The 15624-nt window shown below is 44.7% G+C and overlaps 1 long non-coding RNA gene across 1 annotated transcript; it reads right to left on the bottom strand.

The window, feature by feature from the left end:
- Positions 1-1880: 1880 nt before the first annotated feature.
- Positions 1881-15294, bottom strand: LOC310827033. Its single transcript, XR_014556153.1, has 3 exons — positions 15212-15294; positions 14691-14812; positions 1881-2126 (listed from the first exon to the last, which is right to left on the bottom strand). It is a non-coding gene; the product is annotated as an uncharacterized lncRNA (long non-coding RNA).
- Between the last annotated feature and the right edge of the window lie 330 nt (positions 15295-15624).

Raw genomic sequence — 15624 nt, forward strand, 5'->3', positions numbered from 1 at the left:
CGTGCCGCTAATTCATAAGGTTGCCTAGCAACTGGATGGGCTCTCTCACCTCAGACTAATCTATTCATATATACTGTGGCCTTTGCCCAGTTCTGTAGCACTTGAAGAACCATGTGCTTTACATCACGGATATTCAGAGAAGGAATTTACGACGGCACTAAAAAGATAACCCAATTACATATACCTGGAAATTTTGCAGGGAAATTATTAGGCAAGGCACACGCCAGGTGTGAGATCTGGGCTAATGATAGTGAACAATAGATGGATTAAATACTCAGGGCAGATGTTGTGAGGCACAGGAAAAAGATAGCAGATGAAAATGAGCAGCAGGGAACTGGGAGGCTTGTGGAGAACCCCATGAAATATGTGAAAAGAGAAGAAAATGAAAGTTAGCCCTGGGGACCAAGGAGTCACCTGCCTCTGAGTTATGTTTTCATCACCATTTGGTGACAGTTTGCCTAAGAGTTCCATTTTAAGTTAGTATAAATAAGTGCTGTGCTGGATTTCTATCTCACCCACCCCCACCCCCCATTTTTTTACCATTCTCCATCAGTTAATGAGAAAATAAATAACTAGCATTCAAAAATTATCAAAGGGCAGAGAAAATTTCAGATAAATTCTCAAGAGTGGGGCACACGGTTTTTGCTGCACTGGTACTTTTAAAATGGCCTAGGGGTGCTTCTTTCCTTCATGCGACACATCAAATCTCTAGTGGTCCGCATTCTGCAGCTTTCCTGGGTACCCATATTCCCTAAGAACCTCGTAATGTCCTTGTTCTTCTTTTAAGCAAAGTCTTTTGATTAATTAATTCAGGCATAGGCAAACTCGCCCTCCAGATGTTTTGGGACTACAACTCCCATCATCCCTAGCTAACAGGACCGGTGGTCAGGGATGATGGGAATTGTAGTCCCAAAAACATCTGGAGGGCCAAGTCTGCCTATGCCTGAATTAAATTATTTTAAAGAATTGTGCACAAGGCTTTTGTAACGGGAAGACCTTCCCTAAAAAATAAAATTAAACAAGCACATATGCCCATCTCAGGCCCTCGGTAGCCAGGGCTCCCATCTTTGTGTATTTCAGTTAAAGCTCAGAGAAGACCTTCTGAGAGGACTCTTCCCATAGGTCTCATTCAGATCAGGAAGTGCAGGCACCCATGGTCACTGTAATGGTTCTAGGGGTTGCTCGTGCGTAAATCGACGCCACACCTGGCTGGGTTACCTGGGTGAACCCTTTCTGTCCGGACAGCCACTCACCCGTGGCTGTCTCAATTGCTGGCAGAATCCGTCAGTGGGCGTTTCTTGAACTTCTTCCAGCAAAGAAGCTCTTTGACGCCTAGTCACCGCCTACTCTCCCTGTGCGGAAGCCTTCTGCGCAGGGAGGGTGTGGGCAGCGGAGGACCCGTGCTCTCCCCGCTGGTCTCCGGTGAGGAGTCATGGAGCCACCTCGCCGATTCCCCCATCTGCCCCCCTTCTCCACTGGTGCTACGCTGAATTCCTTCCCCAGAAGATGGGCTGCTTCTCTCCCTCCCGGGACGCTCTCCGGAACCCCTCTGGAGCCCTCCCTCTCCCTCTGGCTCCAATGGCAGTTCCCTGACAGTCACCTTGCAGTGTTAAAATAAGCTCAACCCTGTCCCCACCAAAAGTTGAAAGAAATTCAAAAGCTCGCCGAGAATGACAAAGCCAAATGGAAGCCTCTTTCTCAAAGGGATGAATATTTTCGGAAAGAGGAGGACAGGATTCGGCACAGCACTGTTATAAATATACCGAGGAAACTGTGGCATAGCATTTTTTCCCCGTACTATAGCAGTAATAAAAGAAATAGCGCTATACATGCAGCAATTCCCAAGAGGAGGCCTTATTAATTTCACACTAAGCAAAAAGTGCTATTTGAATCTTGTTTATTATATATACCACAGCGGTTATGTTACACTGCGGGCTGGGCTCCAAAATTGTTCAACTGCCGCTCCTGTCCTTTTCCAGCAACATGCTGAAAGAGGAAGGAGGGAAAAATATCTCCCAGATATTGTTAACTCCCACATCTTGCCATCTCCAGGCAGCATGGCCAATGGTTAGACATGATCGGAGTTGTGATTCAACAACATTCAGAGGGCAACATGTTGGCTTCTCCTGAGAATGTAACCAGAAAAGGAAAAGATACCAGCAGGAGTGTTTTTAGAGACAAAGATAAGCAAGCTATGGCTGTAATCTTATACAGTGGTACTGTAGCACCCTGCTTGTGGTTAACGCTTAGCTGGAATGAAATATTCAACGCAGCAATAGAGAAATTAAAATAATAATTTATTTGTCAGACAAATAAATGAGAGGCTCAGTGGTATATGGTTACCAAGCTCTGGCCTGGCCTCTTGCCATCCTGGCCAGCACTTATATTCCCTTAATCCAGCCCCCTTTGCTCCTCCTGTGGCTGCCTCTGTCCAATCAGCCTGGTTGAAATTCCTATTGGCTGTTTGGTAGAACCAATCACAAAAGATACACCCACAAAAGATACACCCACTTCCTTGCCCTTATAAGGGAGACAAAGAGCTATATATAAATGACAAATAAGTAATAATATATCTTACATGGAATCTTAATTACCAGCTCACCTCTTGCCCTCCTTGCCCTTATTGCCTTCTAAAACAAATGTTTAATCTTACATTTTTATGTTCAACAGATGTCAAGGATCTTGAATTTCACATCAATATTGAAAGATTTCCTTCATTTGAAAGTTTCTAAACAAATGCCTGACAACCTTATATATCAAGAGTGCTTGGATGGCGTCTTCTGTCTAGCAGGGGGGCTAGGCTGGTGGCTGACTTAATTTCAGGATAAATACAACTCTTACAACCATATGAAATAAGAATCTAGCATTCCTTAAATCCTTTGCATAATTACATTTAAGCCAATATATTTAAGCTAATATATTTCATTCACTTATCATAGGTAGCCTTTTAAAAGAATAAAGCCTTTGTAAAGTAAAAAGGAACTCAGTAAAAAACAGCTTTTAAAAAGAAGCCTCTTCAGTTTACACCTCCCCCCTTTCCCCCTCCTTTCCCAGCCAGCTAGATGCTTCTTCTCCAGCCAAGCCAGTTGCCTTTCCCAACATTTAACCTTTTTAACTCTCTCAGTTTAAGAAAAAGAAACAGCTTTTAAAGATTTCTTTAAAATGCTCTCTTTTTCTGCCAGCTAGATGCCTCTCCATTGCTCTTGGCCTTTTTAACCTTGGAAAGAAGATCTGGCTCATTTTACTGGGAGGCACATTGGTATTATTTTACTATTTACCCTTGCCTTTAATTGTGTTTTCTCAGTCTGCAAGGGCAGCATATGTAATTCTCCCTTTTTATGACTTTGAGAATTGTTTTTCTACTATAAATCAATGGGGCCCCCTTGTCTTAGGAGAAAAACCTCTTGCCAAGGTTCTTTCTGCCTGGCATGAAACATTTGAAAATCTAAGCCCATTTAATTTAGGAACCTGATCAAGATATAAGCCAATATAAGTCTTGATTAAAAATGCAGTCTATATTCAAATGCCACATTCCCCCCTTTCAAGCTCAAGGACCTTCATCCCAAGTGTCCTTGATAGCTTGACCTTCATCATATTCCTGAGGTAAAGCTCTGTATAGGGCCATGATATGAGGTAGAGTTTCATTTGAAACCATCTTGCTAATTGTACTTCTAAAACATGAAATGATACATGGCATCATACACAAAACCATTACCACTACTGTCAAGAAAAACAAGCAAGACAATAGTATCCCTTTGAGTCCTGTGACATTAGGTAACCAATTGGTGAGCCATCCCATATCCCATCCTTCCCATGTTTGTACTGGGACATGTGCTATATTCTCCATCTTTGTGGCCAACACACGGATTGCCTCACCATTATCAGAAATGTTAAAGCAACAGGCATTCCCTGTCAAGTTCAAGACTCCACATAGGCCTCCCTGCCTGGCAAGTACATAATCCATTCCCATTTTCAGCTGCAAAATGGCGGCTCTACTTTCATCCAACTGTTGTGCAATAAGTCTCAAACTCTGGGCCGTTGCATTGGTTACAAGTTCCACTACTGCTTGCAATCGAATTATTCTGTTTAGATTATAAATAGGATCCCGTGCCCCTTGTATGAGCTCACCAGGATTCCAGGAGGCAGGATCATAATAGGCTATAATGCGCTCTGGCGGCCAATCATCAGTACCGCTCCAACTTTGGGTACTTCCTCCTGCTATATGAGAAATATCAGCATTCCTTCGTGTTCGCCTGGCCGAACTAGTGGGCATAATCCACATTGGTGGTAATACCCAACCCAAGAAACAAGTCCCACTCCATTTGGAAGGGAGCTTTTTGTATGCCCATTCTCCACATATCCACCACAACCATCGGGTCTGAGGTTTTTGGTACGTGGAGTACAGAAGGCGAAATACCAAAAGAGGTAGAGAGTTCACAGTGCAGTATGTTAGATTGCCTTTTTCTGTCACAGTTATGTTCCACACCACTTTCCATGCGTGAATAAAAGGAGGTGCACAGGGCAAGGTATTCCGAGTTCGATAGGTAGTACCGTGTGCCCAGGTATGACTATTCTTAATATAATCCCAAGTATAGTGACAATGAGAAGAGCCTATCATGGGAGAATCAGCTGCATCTGATGATTTATGTACACAGAATTCCCCTTGTACAGGTATAACTCGTAATGGTTTAGTTGAGTTCCATCCGGGGAAATTCTGTATTTCTGTTTGGTGTGGCATTTCGCTTACCATACCAATGGCATCTAATGGTATCGGTAATAAGGGCATACCTCCCTCTGAATCATCTGGCCCAAGAGAGCAAACAAGGCAATTGGTCCTATTTGCAACATTGGCTACCATCTCAGCTAAGCCTACCCACATATTGTGGTCATGGCTGAATCCATATTTAGCCAATTTGGTCAGATTCAAGGACCCTTCCCCTTCCCAAGGGATCAGGATTAATAATAAAATCATGTTGATGTCTAGTATATGCATTCCTTCCACAAAAGATTACCTTATTGTGATAGCAAATAATTATTAGCCCCAATATAATTCCCCCAGTGACAGAAATGGGGTACCACCAAGACCAAAACATATATCCCGAGGATCCCCAATGAGTAATATCTCTGATAATTGTTCCACAAGGGGGCAGTCAATCAATTGTATTAGAGAATCTTTCCGTTCACAGTCGCTGGTTCAGACGCTCCTCAAGCTTCAGGCGTGCGCAGGTCAGCCAGCTTCCAGGTTGTGGCTGCAGCAGGCCGGTCGTCAAATGTTGCCCGTGACCTAGCCCGTTCCCGGTAGGGCTAGATACAGGGGTTTTTGGAGAGAGTTAGTTTTAAAGGATTAGAGGGGTCACCTTTGCACGTCCAACTGCCTTCGGACTTCTTCAAACGAGAGTGATGAATCCAGGGGGTCACCTCAGCTACCTTCACCGCTGTTGGAGTAGAGAGCAAGACGGTGTAAGGTCCACGCCACTTTGGTGCAAGTGGATCACGTTTCCACTCTTTCACCCATACGCTATCGCCAGCCTGGAACTGATGAATCGGCTCGGCAATGCTGCACGGCGTGCGTTCGAGGGCCCACCTGTTAAGAGAAACAAAAACACGGGAGAGAGATTGCACTTGTCCCTGTGTCACATGATCTCCTATTTGTTTAAGGTCAGCTGGAATATCCTGAACAAAGGAGGGCGGTCTCCCATACAGGAGCTCAAAAGGTGACAACTTAAGTCTTTTTGTGGGTGCACACCGAACACGAAACAGTGTTATGGGTAACACATCTACCCATCCCAATCCCGTTTCCTGGGTTAATTTTGCCAATTGGGTTTTCAGAGTCCGATTCATTCTTTCAGTTTTCCCTGAACTCTGAGGCCTATATGCTGCATGCAGTCTCCATTTTACTTGTAGGACTCGACATACATCTTGTACTACTTGATCAATGAACGCTGGCCCATTATCACTTCCAATGCATCTAGGTAATCCAAACCTTGGGATCAATTCAGTGAGGAGTCTCTTAGTTACCTCTCGTGCCTTTTCAGTTCGGGTGGGAAAAGCTTCAACCCATCCGGTAAGAGTATCTACAAACACAAGGAGATACTTGAATCCCTTAGAAGGGACCAGCTCTGTGAAGTCCACAATTAGGCTTTCCATGGGGACATATCCCACATGCTGAATTCCAGGAGGTTGTACTGGTCCCTGCCTGGGATTGTTTTTAGCACAAAGAACACATTTCTGTGAAATGCAAGTTGCTAATTGTGATAGATTAATAATATACAACTTCCGACTGAGACTCTCTCTGGTTGCAGTACCGCCAAGGTGAGTAGATTCATGATAATTTCTTACAATTGTGCCTGCTAGATGATGAGGTACATAAATCCTATTGTCCGGCAGGATCATCCAACCGTCCTTCATAACCGCTCCTTCCTGTTCAGCCCACTTCCTCTCTTCTGGGGTATAGTGAGGTTTAACTTCTTCTGGAACTACCTCTGGTATGAGGGCTGCTATAAATCCTCCCACAGGCTTTTGGGCTGCCTCTCGGGCTGCTTTGTCAGCAGCATGATTTCCTCTGGTTATTGGATCCCTTCCTCGTCCATGACCTTTGCAGTGCATTACAGCAATCTGTTCTGGAGCCCATACTGCTTCTAACAGGATTTCTACTTCAGGTCCATATTTCAAGGCCTTCCCGTGGGCTCCTATTAGACCTCTTTCTTTCCATAGAGCTCCATGTGCATGCAGGGTTAAGAAGGCATATTTAGAATCAGTATAGATGTTTGCCTTACATCCAGCTGCCAATTGCAGAGCTCTAGTTAAGCCTATAAGTTCAGCTTTTTGTGCTGATGTGCCAGCAGGCAAAGCTTCAGCTTCCACAACTTCCTCATTGGTGACCACAGCATATCCTGCTCGTCTGGCACCTTCATGAAGGTAACTGCTACCATCCGTATAATATACAACATCTGGATTTTTCAATGGTTCATCTTTCAGATCAGGTCTACTGGAATAAACTTCATCCATTACTTGGAGACAATCATGTGATTCCTCATCATCTACCTCTGGTAGGGGCAGCAAAGTCGCTGGATTGAGCATATTCACTACTCGTAGATGAATCCTGGGATTTTCACACAATAGGCCTTGGTATCTAGCCATCCTTGGGTTCGTTAGCCAATAACTACCCTTATATTCCATGAGTGTCAGAACAGCATGAGGTACATTCACATACATCGTCTGGCCGAAGGTAAATTTATCAGCTTCTTTGACAAGGCTTGCAGTGGCCGCTACTGCCCTTAGGCATGGAGGCCATCCTTTTGCTACTGAGTCCAATTGTTTAGACAAATAAGCTACTGGGCGGTTCCAACTTCCTAATCTCTGGGTCAGGACTGCAGCTGCAATCCCATTCTGTTCATGTACATACAGCTGAAAGGGTTTTTCCGAATTAGGCAATCCAAGGGCTGGGGCCTCCATAAGTCGTTGTTTGATAACTAAAAAGGCTTGTTTCTGCTCAGGTCCCCATACGAATGGGTCCTTTTCTGCACCTCGAGTGCTTTCATGTAAGGGCTTGGCCAGACTGCTGAAATCAGGTATCCATAGTCTACAAAACCCTGCTGTTCCCAGGAATCCTCTAAGTTGTTTTCTTGTGGTAGGTTCCTTGATAAGGCAAATAGCTTCTTTCCTCTCTGGTCTCAATGCTCGTTGTTGGTGTGAGATGTCAAAGCCCAAATATTTGACCTTTTCTAAACATAACTGTGCCTTTTTCTGGGAAACTCGGTAGCCAGCTTCCCAGAGCAAGTGGAGCAGTTCCTCTGTCCCTTCTTTACAGGTATTAAAATCCTTTGCCGCTAGTATAAGATCATCTACATATTGCAGAACCACCTTTTCTCCCGGTATTGAGGGGTAACTTGTTAGATCCCTCGCCAAGGCAGTGCCAAATAAAGTTGGGGAATTTTTAAATCCCTGGGGCAATCTTGTCCAGGTTAGCTGGCCTTTTGTTCCTGTCAAAGGGTCTTCCCACTGGAAGGCAAATATAGGTTGGCTCTGTGGTGCCAGCCGGCAACAGAAGAATGCATCTTTCAAGTCCAATACAGTAAAAAATGTTGCTTCTGGTGGGATCAAACTCAACAAGGTATATGGGTTTGGTACATTCGGGTGCAAGGTCTCGATAGCCTGGTTTACGAGCCTCAAGTCCTGCACTGGCCTGTATTCATCTGTCCCAGGTTTTCGAACAGGCAAAAGGGGTGTGTTCCATTCTGATTGGCAAGGCTTAAGCAGACCATATTTTAATAGGCGGTCCAAATGTTTCTGGATGCCCTCTGCTGCTCGCCGGGGTAAGGGATATTGCTTTACAGATACGGGGGTAGCCATAGGTTTTAGGGTTACTACAATTGGAGCTATATTCTTAGCCATTCCTGGTGGGCTATTTTCGGCCCATACTCCTGGTGGCACCTGTAGAGTTCGGAGGAGCTTGTTTAATTCTGTATCCAATGTGGGTTGGACTTGCAGGGCTGACATTAGGCGCCATGATTGTTCCTTAGGTACTGAGAGGGTAATTATTCCTGCTGCTTTTGATGGCAGTTTCATTTCTGGACCTCGAGGAGTGAAGGTGATTTGGGCCTGCAATTTGGACAGCATATCTCTGCCTAAGAGAGGTATTGGACACTCAGGTATATACAAAAACTGATGGGTTAAACGATGTCCCCCAATCTGGCATTCCAAAGGTTGGAGGAAAGACCTCTTAGCTGACTGTCCAGTGGCACTTTTAATGACTACACTTTTGGATGCCTTTTTCTGCAATAGTTCTGGGAGTACTGAGTATTCAGCCCCAGTATCAATCATAAAGTCTATTAAATGGCTCCCTAATTGAATCGTGACCGTGGGCTCCTGGAAGCCTAACTTTATGGAGTCCGGTCGTTCCTAGTCTTGAGTAAAATCCTCTTCTGCCAGTCCAATGAAATTGTCTCTATTCTGTCCTTGTCCTGGTCTCTGATATCTTCCATTTCGGATCATTCCCCGTCCCCGTCCCTGGTTTCTTGGGCCGGAGCCTGGGCCTGGGCCTGGGCCTGGGCGTACTTCTTCCAACCTCAGGGGTTCAGGACACTCCCGCTTCCAATGACCCTCCTTCTTGCAATTTGCACATTGATTCCTTCCCAGTGGTGGATTCCTTCCTCGCCCTCTCCCTCCATTTAAGGGGCGGTGGTCTTGCTTCACTGCTGTGGCTAGCATTACCATCTTTTCCTTCTGCCACTTCTTCTTCTCTTGCTTCTCAGCCTCATCCCTATTCCGATAAACTCGGCGTGCAATGGCCATAATTTGGCTCATCAGCATCCCTTCCCATCCTTCTGATTTCTGAATTTTCTTACGAATATCAGAAGCGCACTGGGCCACAAATGTAGCAGTAATCATTCTGCTGTTTTCAGGGGCTTCAGGGTCAAAAGGAGTCCATATACGATAGGCTTCTTGCAGCCTCTCTAAAAAGTCTCCTGGACTCTCATTTGGTTTCTGTTCTACTTCTGAGACTTTAGACATATTAGTGGGCTTCTGGCATGCCCTGCGGATACCTTGCACAAGTGTCTGGCGGTAGGTGGTAAGTCTGGCCAGATGAATTCCATTGTTTGGATCCCAATTAGGATCTTCCAAGGGAAAGTTATCTTGGAGATGACGGTCAATATTAAAAATATTTCCCACTCTGGCCTGCTCACGCAAATATATCTGTGCCTTTTCAATTATGTCTCTCCTTTCCTCAGTGGTGAAAAGAGTATTTAGGAGCTGGCGACAATCTGTCCAAGTAGGGCTATGAGTATTTACTATTGAAGTCACCAAGTCCATCATAGCCTGAGGTTTTTCTGCAAAAGATGGGGTGTGTGTTTTCCAATTCATCAAATCTGTAGTTGTGAATGGAATATATTGCAGGGTCGAAGTTCGAGGTGGCCGTGGTCCGGGTTGCCCGTTAACCAGCGCAGGCTCCTCAAGTGCATCAAATACTCTTCTAAGAGGGGCTACTACGTGATCTTTCTCTTCGCTTTGCTCTAGGGGCCTCAAATCATAGGGGATGGTATTTGTCCCAAGGCGTTCTTTTAGCAGCTTTATACGCCTGGCTGTATTGCTTGCTGACCGATTAAGGTCTCCCTGTAACTTCTGTAATAATTCTCTAGGACTTGGATGTACAGGGGTTTGGGGTGGGCAATCAGTTGTTCCACTAAAGGAGACTGTAGATGCAGGTCTATTAGGAGTCACAGGTGGAATAACCACTTCTGCTTGGGCTTTATTATAGGACTCCAATGCCTCCTGAAGATATTTATCATAATCTATCAAGGAATCAAGCTCTGTGACTCCACTCCCATTATTCATTCCACTTTCTTGCCTTGGGGTTACAACTGGCGGAGTGTTTGAATTAAGCTCCCTTCGATGTGGAGCATAGGGTGGAGGTGGAAGCACCTCTTCCTCTGGTCCCTCAAAAATGGGTTTGAGTTTATTTGGCAAGATTCCTTTCCTAGCTTCAGCTTTTACAGCCAATAATTTGCATCGTTTGACTTTGCATTCCCTTATCCATGGAGGATTTTTATTTAATGTGCTCAGCCAGGAATCTATATATGGAAATTGTTCTGGGCACCCTCCAGTTTCTTTGGCGATATTAGACCAAAGTTTGCTTACTAAATTTATATCAAAAGTTCCCTGAGATGGCCATTCAGTATTTTGTTTCGGCCATTCTAGTTCACATAACGTTCTCAAGCGCTCTGGCGTCATTTTGACTCCATATGCCCCTGAGAAGGCTTTCTTAAAATTATTTAACATACACTCAAGAGGTGTATTTTCCCCCTTTGAACCCCCAACTCCCATTGTATGGCCCTGTGAAGTATCCACTCAGTCACTCACACACACGCTTTGTGGGTTTCCTTGCCTAGTGAAGTCGCCTTACTAAGAACCGAAGTACTGCCCACTCCACACTCAGGTCAGCTACAGATTGCTCTGTACTTTCTCACACATACAATGCGCTAGATACTTCACCACACTCTACCTCCCAATTTTCCCTTTTCCTCCACCAGACCAACATCTGATGTACCCAACCACCTAGCGTACTCAGTTTCCCCTTACTGAGACGCAGAAGTTTGATCAAGACTTCTCTTCCTCCCAATTAATTGGAGGGCCAAAAATCCCTTTGTGCACTTACCCTTGGTTGGTTCCCTGTTTCCCCCGGTCCGTCGCCGCCAGTGAGCAGGGTATCAGACAGACGAGTCTTCTGCGTTCCCCCTGGAAAAATTTACCAGTGCGCGCTGGGTAAGCAGTGGTCCTCTCTCTTGTACCCTGCCCAGTAGGGCGAAGGGGCTGCGTTCCAGCAGACCACTTATCCGAGTCACAGTGGCACCATAAAATGTAGCACCCTGCTTGTGGTTAACGCTTAGCTGGAATGAAATATTCAACGCAGCAATAGAGAAATTAAAATAATAATTTATTTGTCAGACAAATAAATGAGAGGCTCAGTGGTATATGGTTACCAAGCTCTGGCCTGGCCTCTTGCCATCCTGGCCAGCACTTATATTCCCTTAATCCAGCCCCCTTTGCTCCTCCTGTGGCTGCCTCTGTCCAATCAGCCTGGTTGAAATTCCTATTGGCTGTTTGGTAGAACCAATCACAAAAGATACACCCACAAAAGATACACCCACTTCCTTGCCCTTATAAGGGAGACAAAGAGCTATATATAAATGACAAATAAGTAATAATATATCTTACATGGAATCTTAATTACCAGCTCACCTCTTGCCCTCCTTGCCCTTATTGCCTTCTAAAACAAATGTTTAATCTTACATTTTTATGTTCAACAGATGTCAAGGATCTTGAATTTCACATCAATATTGAAAGATTTCCTTCATTTGAAAGTTTCTAAACAAATGCCTGACAACCTTATATATCAAGAGTGCTTGGATGGCGTCTTCTGTCTAGCAGGGGGGCTAGGCTGGTGGCTGACTTAATTTCAGGATAAATACAACTCTTACAACCATATGAAATAAGAATCTAGCATTCCTTAAATCCTTTGCATAATTACATTTAAGCCAATATATTTAAGCTAATATATTTCATTCACTTATCATAGGTAGCCTTTTAAAAGAATAAAGCCTTTGTAAAGTAAAAAGGAACTCAGTAAAAAACAGCTTTTAAAAAGAAGCCTCTTCAGTTTACACCTCCCCCCTTTCCCCCTCCTTTCCCAGCCAGCTAGATGCTTCTTCTCCAGCCAAGCCAGTTGCCTTTCCCAACATTTAACCTTTTTAACTCTCTCAGTTTAAGAAAAAGAAACAGCTTTTAAAGATTTCTTTAAAATGCTCTCTTTTTCTGCCAGCTAGATGCCTCTCCATTGCTCTTGGCCTTTTTAACCTTGGAAAGAAGATCTGGCTCATTTTACTGGGAGGCACATTGGTATTATTTTACTATTTACCCTTGCCTTTAATTGTGTTTTCTCAGTCTGCAAGGGCAGCATATGTAATTCTCCCTTTTTATGACTTTGAGAATTGTTTTTCTACTATAAATCAATGGGGCCCCCTTGTCTTAGGAGAAAAACCTCTTGCCAAGGTTCTTTCTGCCTGGCATGAAACATTTGAAAATCTAAGCCCATTTAATTTAGGAACCTGATCAAGATATAAGCCAATATAAGTCTTGATTAAAAATGCAGTCTATATTCAAATGCCACAGTACCTCGGGTTACAGACTCTTCAAGTTCCAGATACTTCAGGTTACAGACTCCGCTAACCAAGAAATAGTACCTCGGGTTAAGAACTTTGCTTCAGGATGAGAACAAAAATGCTTTGGCAGCAGCGGGAGGCTCCATTAGCTAAAGTGGTACCTCAGGTTAAGAACAGTTTCAGGTTAAGAACGGACCTCCAGAACGAATTAAGTTCTTAACCCAAGGTACCACTGTACTTACTTACTTGGGAGTAAACCCCATTAAATTCAGTGGGATTTGTGTCTGAGTAAATGTGATTGTGCCGCAAGTCTTTTCATAACACAGCCTTGGACATTTGCCCCATAATTAAAGCGTAAACTTAAAGGAGAAAAGCTTTCAGGTAGTTGATTTTATAGGTATATTTAGGGGAAGGCACAGGAGGCCAGAGGCCCAGGTCCTTTGTGCTGGAACCCATATCTCCTGTCCTATCATGGCCCCTCAGCTTTGTCAGGATCTGGCATGATTTGGCAGCCTGAAATGCAAACAGGAGGAGCAGATGAGGGACTGGAAGTTGGGCGCCCAGGGGTGAAGCAGGGAGGGCGTCCCTTTGTAACTCTAAAAGTCAGAGAGGAGGAACCAGATATGGCAGGTCTCTCCCTTGCCCCTTCTGTGGAGTGCAGAACGTCACCAGGCAGGGGGACTTGAACCAGCCAGAAGAAGAAGAAGAAGAAGAAGAGGAGGAGGAGGAGGAGGAGGAGGAGGAGGAGGAGGAGGAGGAGGAGGAGTTTGGATTTGATATCCCGCTTTATCACTACCCCAGGGAGATTCAAAGCAGAAAACATTCTCCTTTCCCTTCCTCCCCCAAACAAACACTCTGTGAGATGAGTGGGGCTGAGAGACTTCAAAGAAGTGTGACTAGCCCAAGGTCACCCAGCAGCTGCATGTGGAGGAGCGGAGGCGCGAACCCGGTTCACCAGATTATGCGTCCACCGCTCTTAACCACTACACCACACTGGCTCTCTGGAGTAGAATCTGGAGGCACAGTGGGGGCAGCTCCCCCCCTTTCCCTGGTGCTGCAGGGGGTTGGGGAGGATGGGGGCCACCAGTTGCTTTAGCCATGCTGCCACCATGCTTGGCTCCACCCCCTGGCTCACGCACATGATGTCAGGACATTGTCTTGGGCCCCTGCAATGTTTTCGAGAATTTGGTGTCAGTTCTCATTTCTTAATACAGAAAGTATGGATCTGATGTGTAGAGATCCTTCCTATTCTGTTTAATACAAGAAGGTTCAAGAAGGTTCTCTGTGTGAAAGAAGGTTTCTGTTTGGGTTATTTCTCTGGGAAGCCGAGTACAGCTGGTTTAAACTGGTTCTGTTATCTTTCTGCCAAGGTTGTGCTGACTATAATAGTAAGACCAGGAGGTTTCACTTGCTTTCTCTTTTCCGTCTCCTTTGTTCTGGTGTTCTGTTTCTGCATGCTGTAGTGTCAAGTTTTAGACCAGGCTCCCTCAGCCTCGGCCCTCCAGATGTTTTTGGCCTACAACTCCCATGATCCCTATCTAGCAGGACCAGTGGTCAGGGATGATGGGAATTGTAGTCTCAAAACATCTGGAGGGCCGAGGTTGAGGAAGCCTGTTTTAGACTTATTATAAGTTTTGTAAGTTTTATGGTAAGTGCTGCAATTGGATTTCTTATGGACTTCTTATGGATTTCTTATGAGCCAATCCTGAATGTATTGGATTTGTGACCATTTGTGCTCTTTTGCCTTCAGCACCAGTAAAAGCTCTGCTGCATGAAGTACAATTGTCTCTGGTCTATTTAAGTTTTTTCCTGCTCCCCCTTCATGGGTGTCAATTGGCACCTCTGCCCCACAGGTACCCTCCCAAATTTGTTCTGGGGATTCCCCCAGCGCTTGCATGCAAGTGATAAAACCACATGGGTGAGGTTGATGCTTTCCGTGGAAATGGGCACCATTGCAATCACAAATAAAGTCCCATTAGTTGAATACTAATTTTCTACATTGCTAAAAGTAATTTTATCAGATTCTCTTACTATTTCTTCATGTTCAGAACGGAACTCCTTACGGCGATCCCAGCACTGCTGCCCTAACACCTGGAATGTTATTTCAGACATTCAGCTCCTTCATGTAAAATTCCCAATATTACAGGAATCCACTGGAAGGCAGGGGAAGAAAGAGAAAAGTTTCCAAAACATGTTGGAGGCCAAGTATCACATTCAACCACAAAAACAACTCTTTGAGCCCTGAGGATTTGCTTGCATTTACCGGGTAATTTGCAACTCATCTTCGTTTTATTTTTATTTCTTAAGATGCAGATAGCTTTCAAATCTCTACGGCACATGATGATCCAACATGAAAACTAATAGGATACCAGAAAGGTCACAGAGACAGAAAATTCAATAGAATATTATTTTTGGGAGGGAGGGATCCATATTTTTCAACTGATGGGAGAAAACTCTTTCCCAGGGGAAGGAAAGACACATTCTAAGCCTTGGCAGCATCCCAGGCCCAGAAGAGTTACCTAGGATGATTATTCTAAAGCTCCTGTGCTTACTTAGATAAGCAGAGTCGTTTGCGGCATGCCAGGAGAACAGTTAGGATCACCTGGAAGAATTTTTCTGCTTTCATGTCCCCAACCACAACAGCAAAGAGACAGTGTTTTAAAGAATTCCTGCCTATAGAGATAAGGAAATGATTATAACATTTCAAACTAATGGGCCAGCCTTACCCATTAAGCAGAGTGAGGTGGCTGTGTCAAGCAACAGAGGCTGGCGGGATGGGGGGGGGGGTACAATGACGAAGTATTGGAGAACAAAGCAGTTTATGTCATGCCATCTGTCCTGCTCTCCTCAGATGCAGCAGGTGACAAACCAATGTTGCTCAATTGCTGGTCGTATGGGAATATTGTATACAGAACTGGGAGTTCGGAGGGCATCTCAGCAAAGGCCTATGGCCTGGACATGACTG

This window comes from Podarcis gaigeae (genome assembly GCF_964106915.1).
Source record: "Podarcis gaigeae genome assembly, chromosome: 11".
Taxonomy (NCBI): Eukaryota; Metazoa; Chordata; class Lepidosauria; order Squamata; family Lacertidae; genus Podarcis; species Podarcis gaigeae.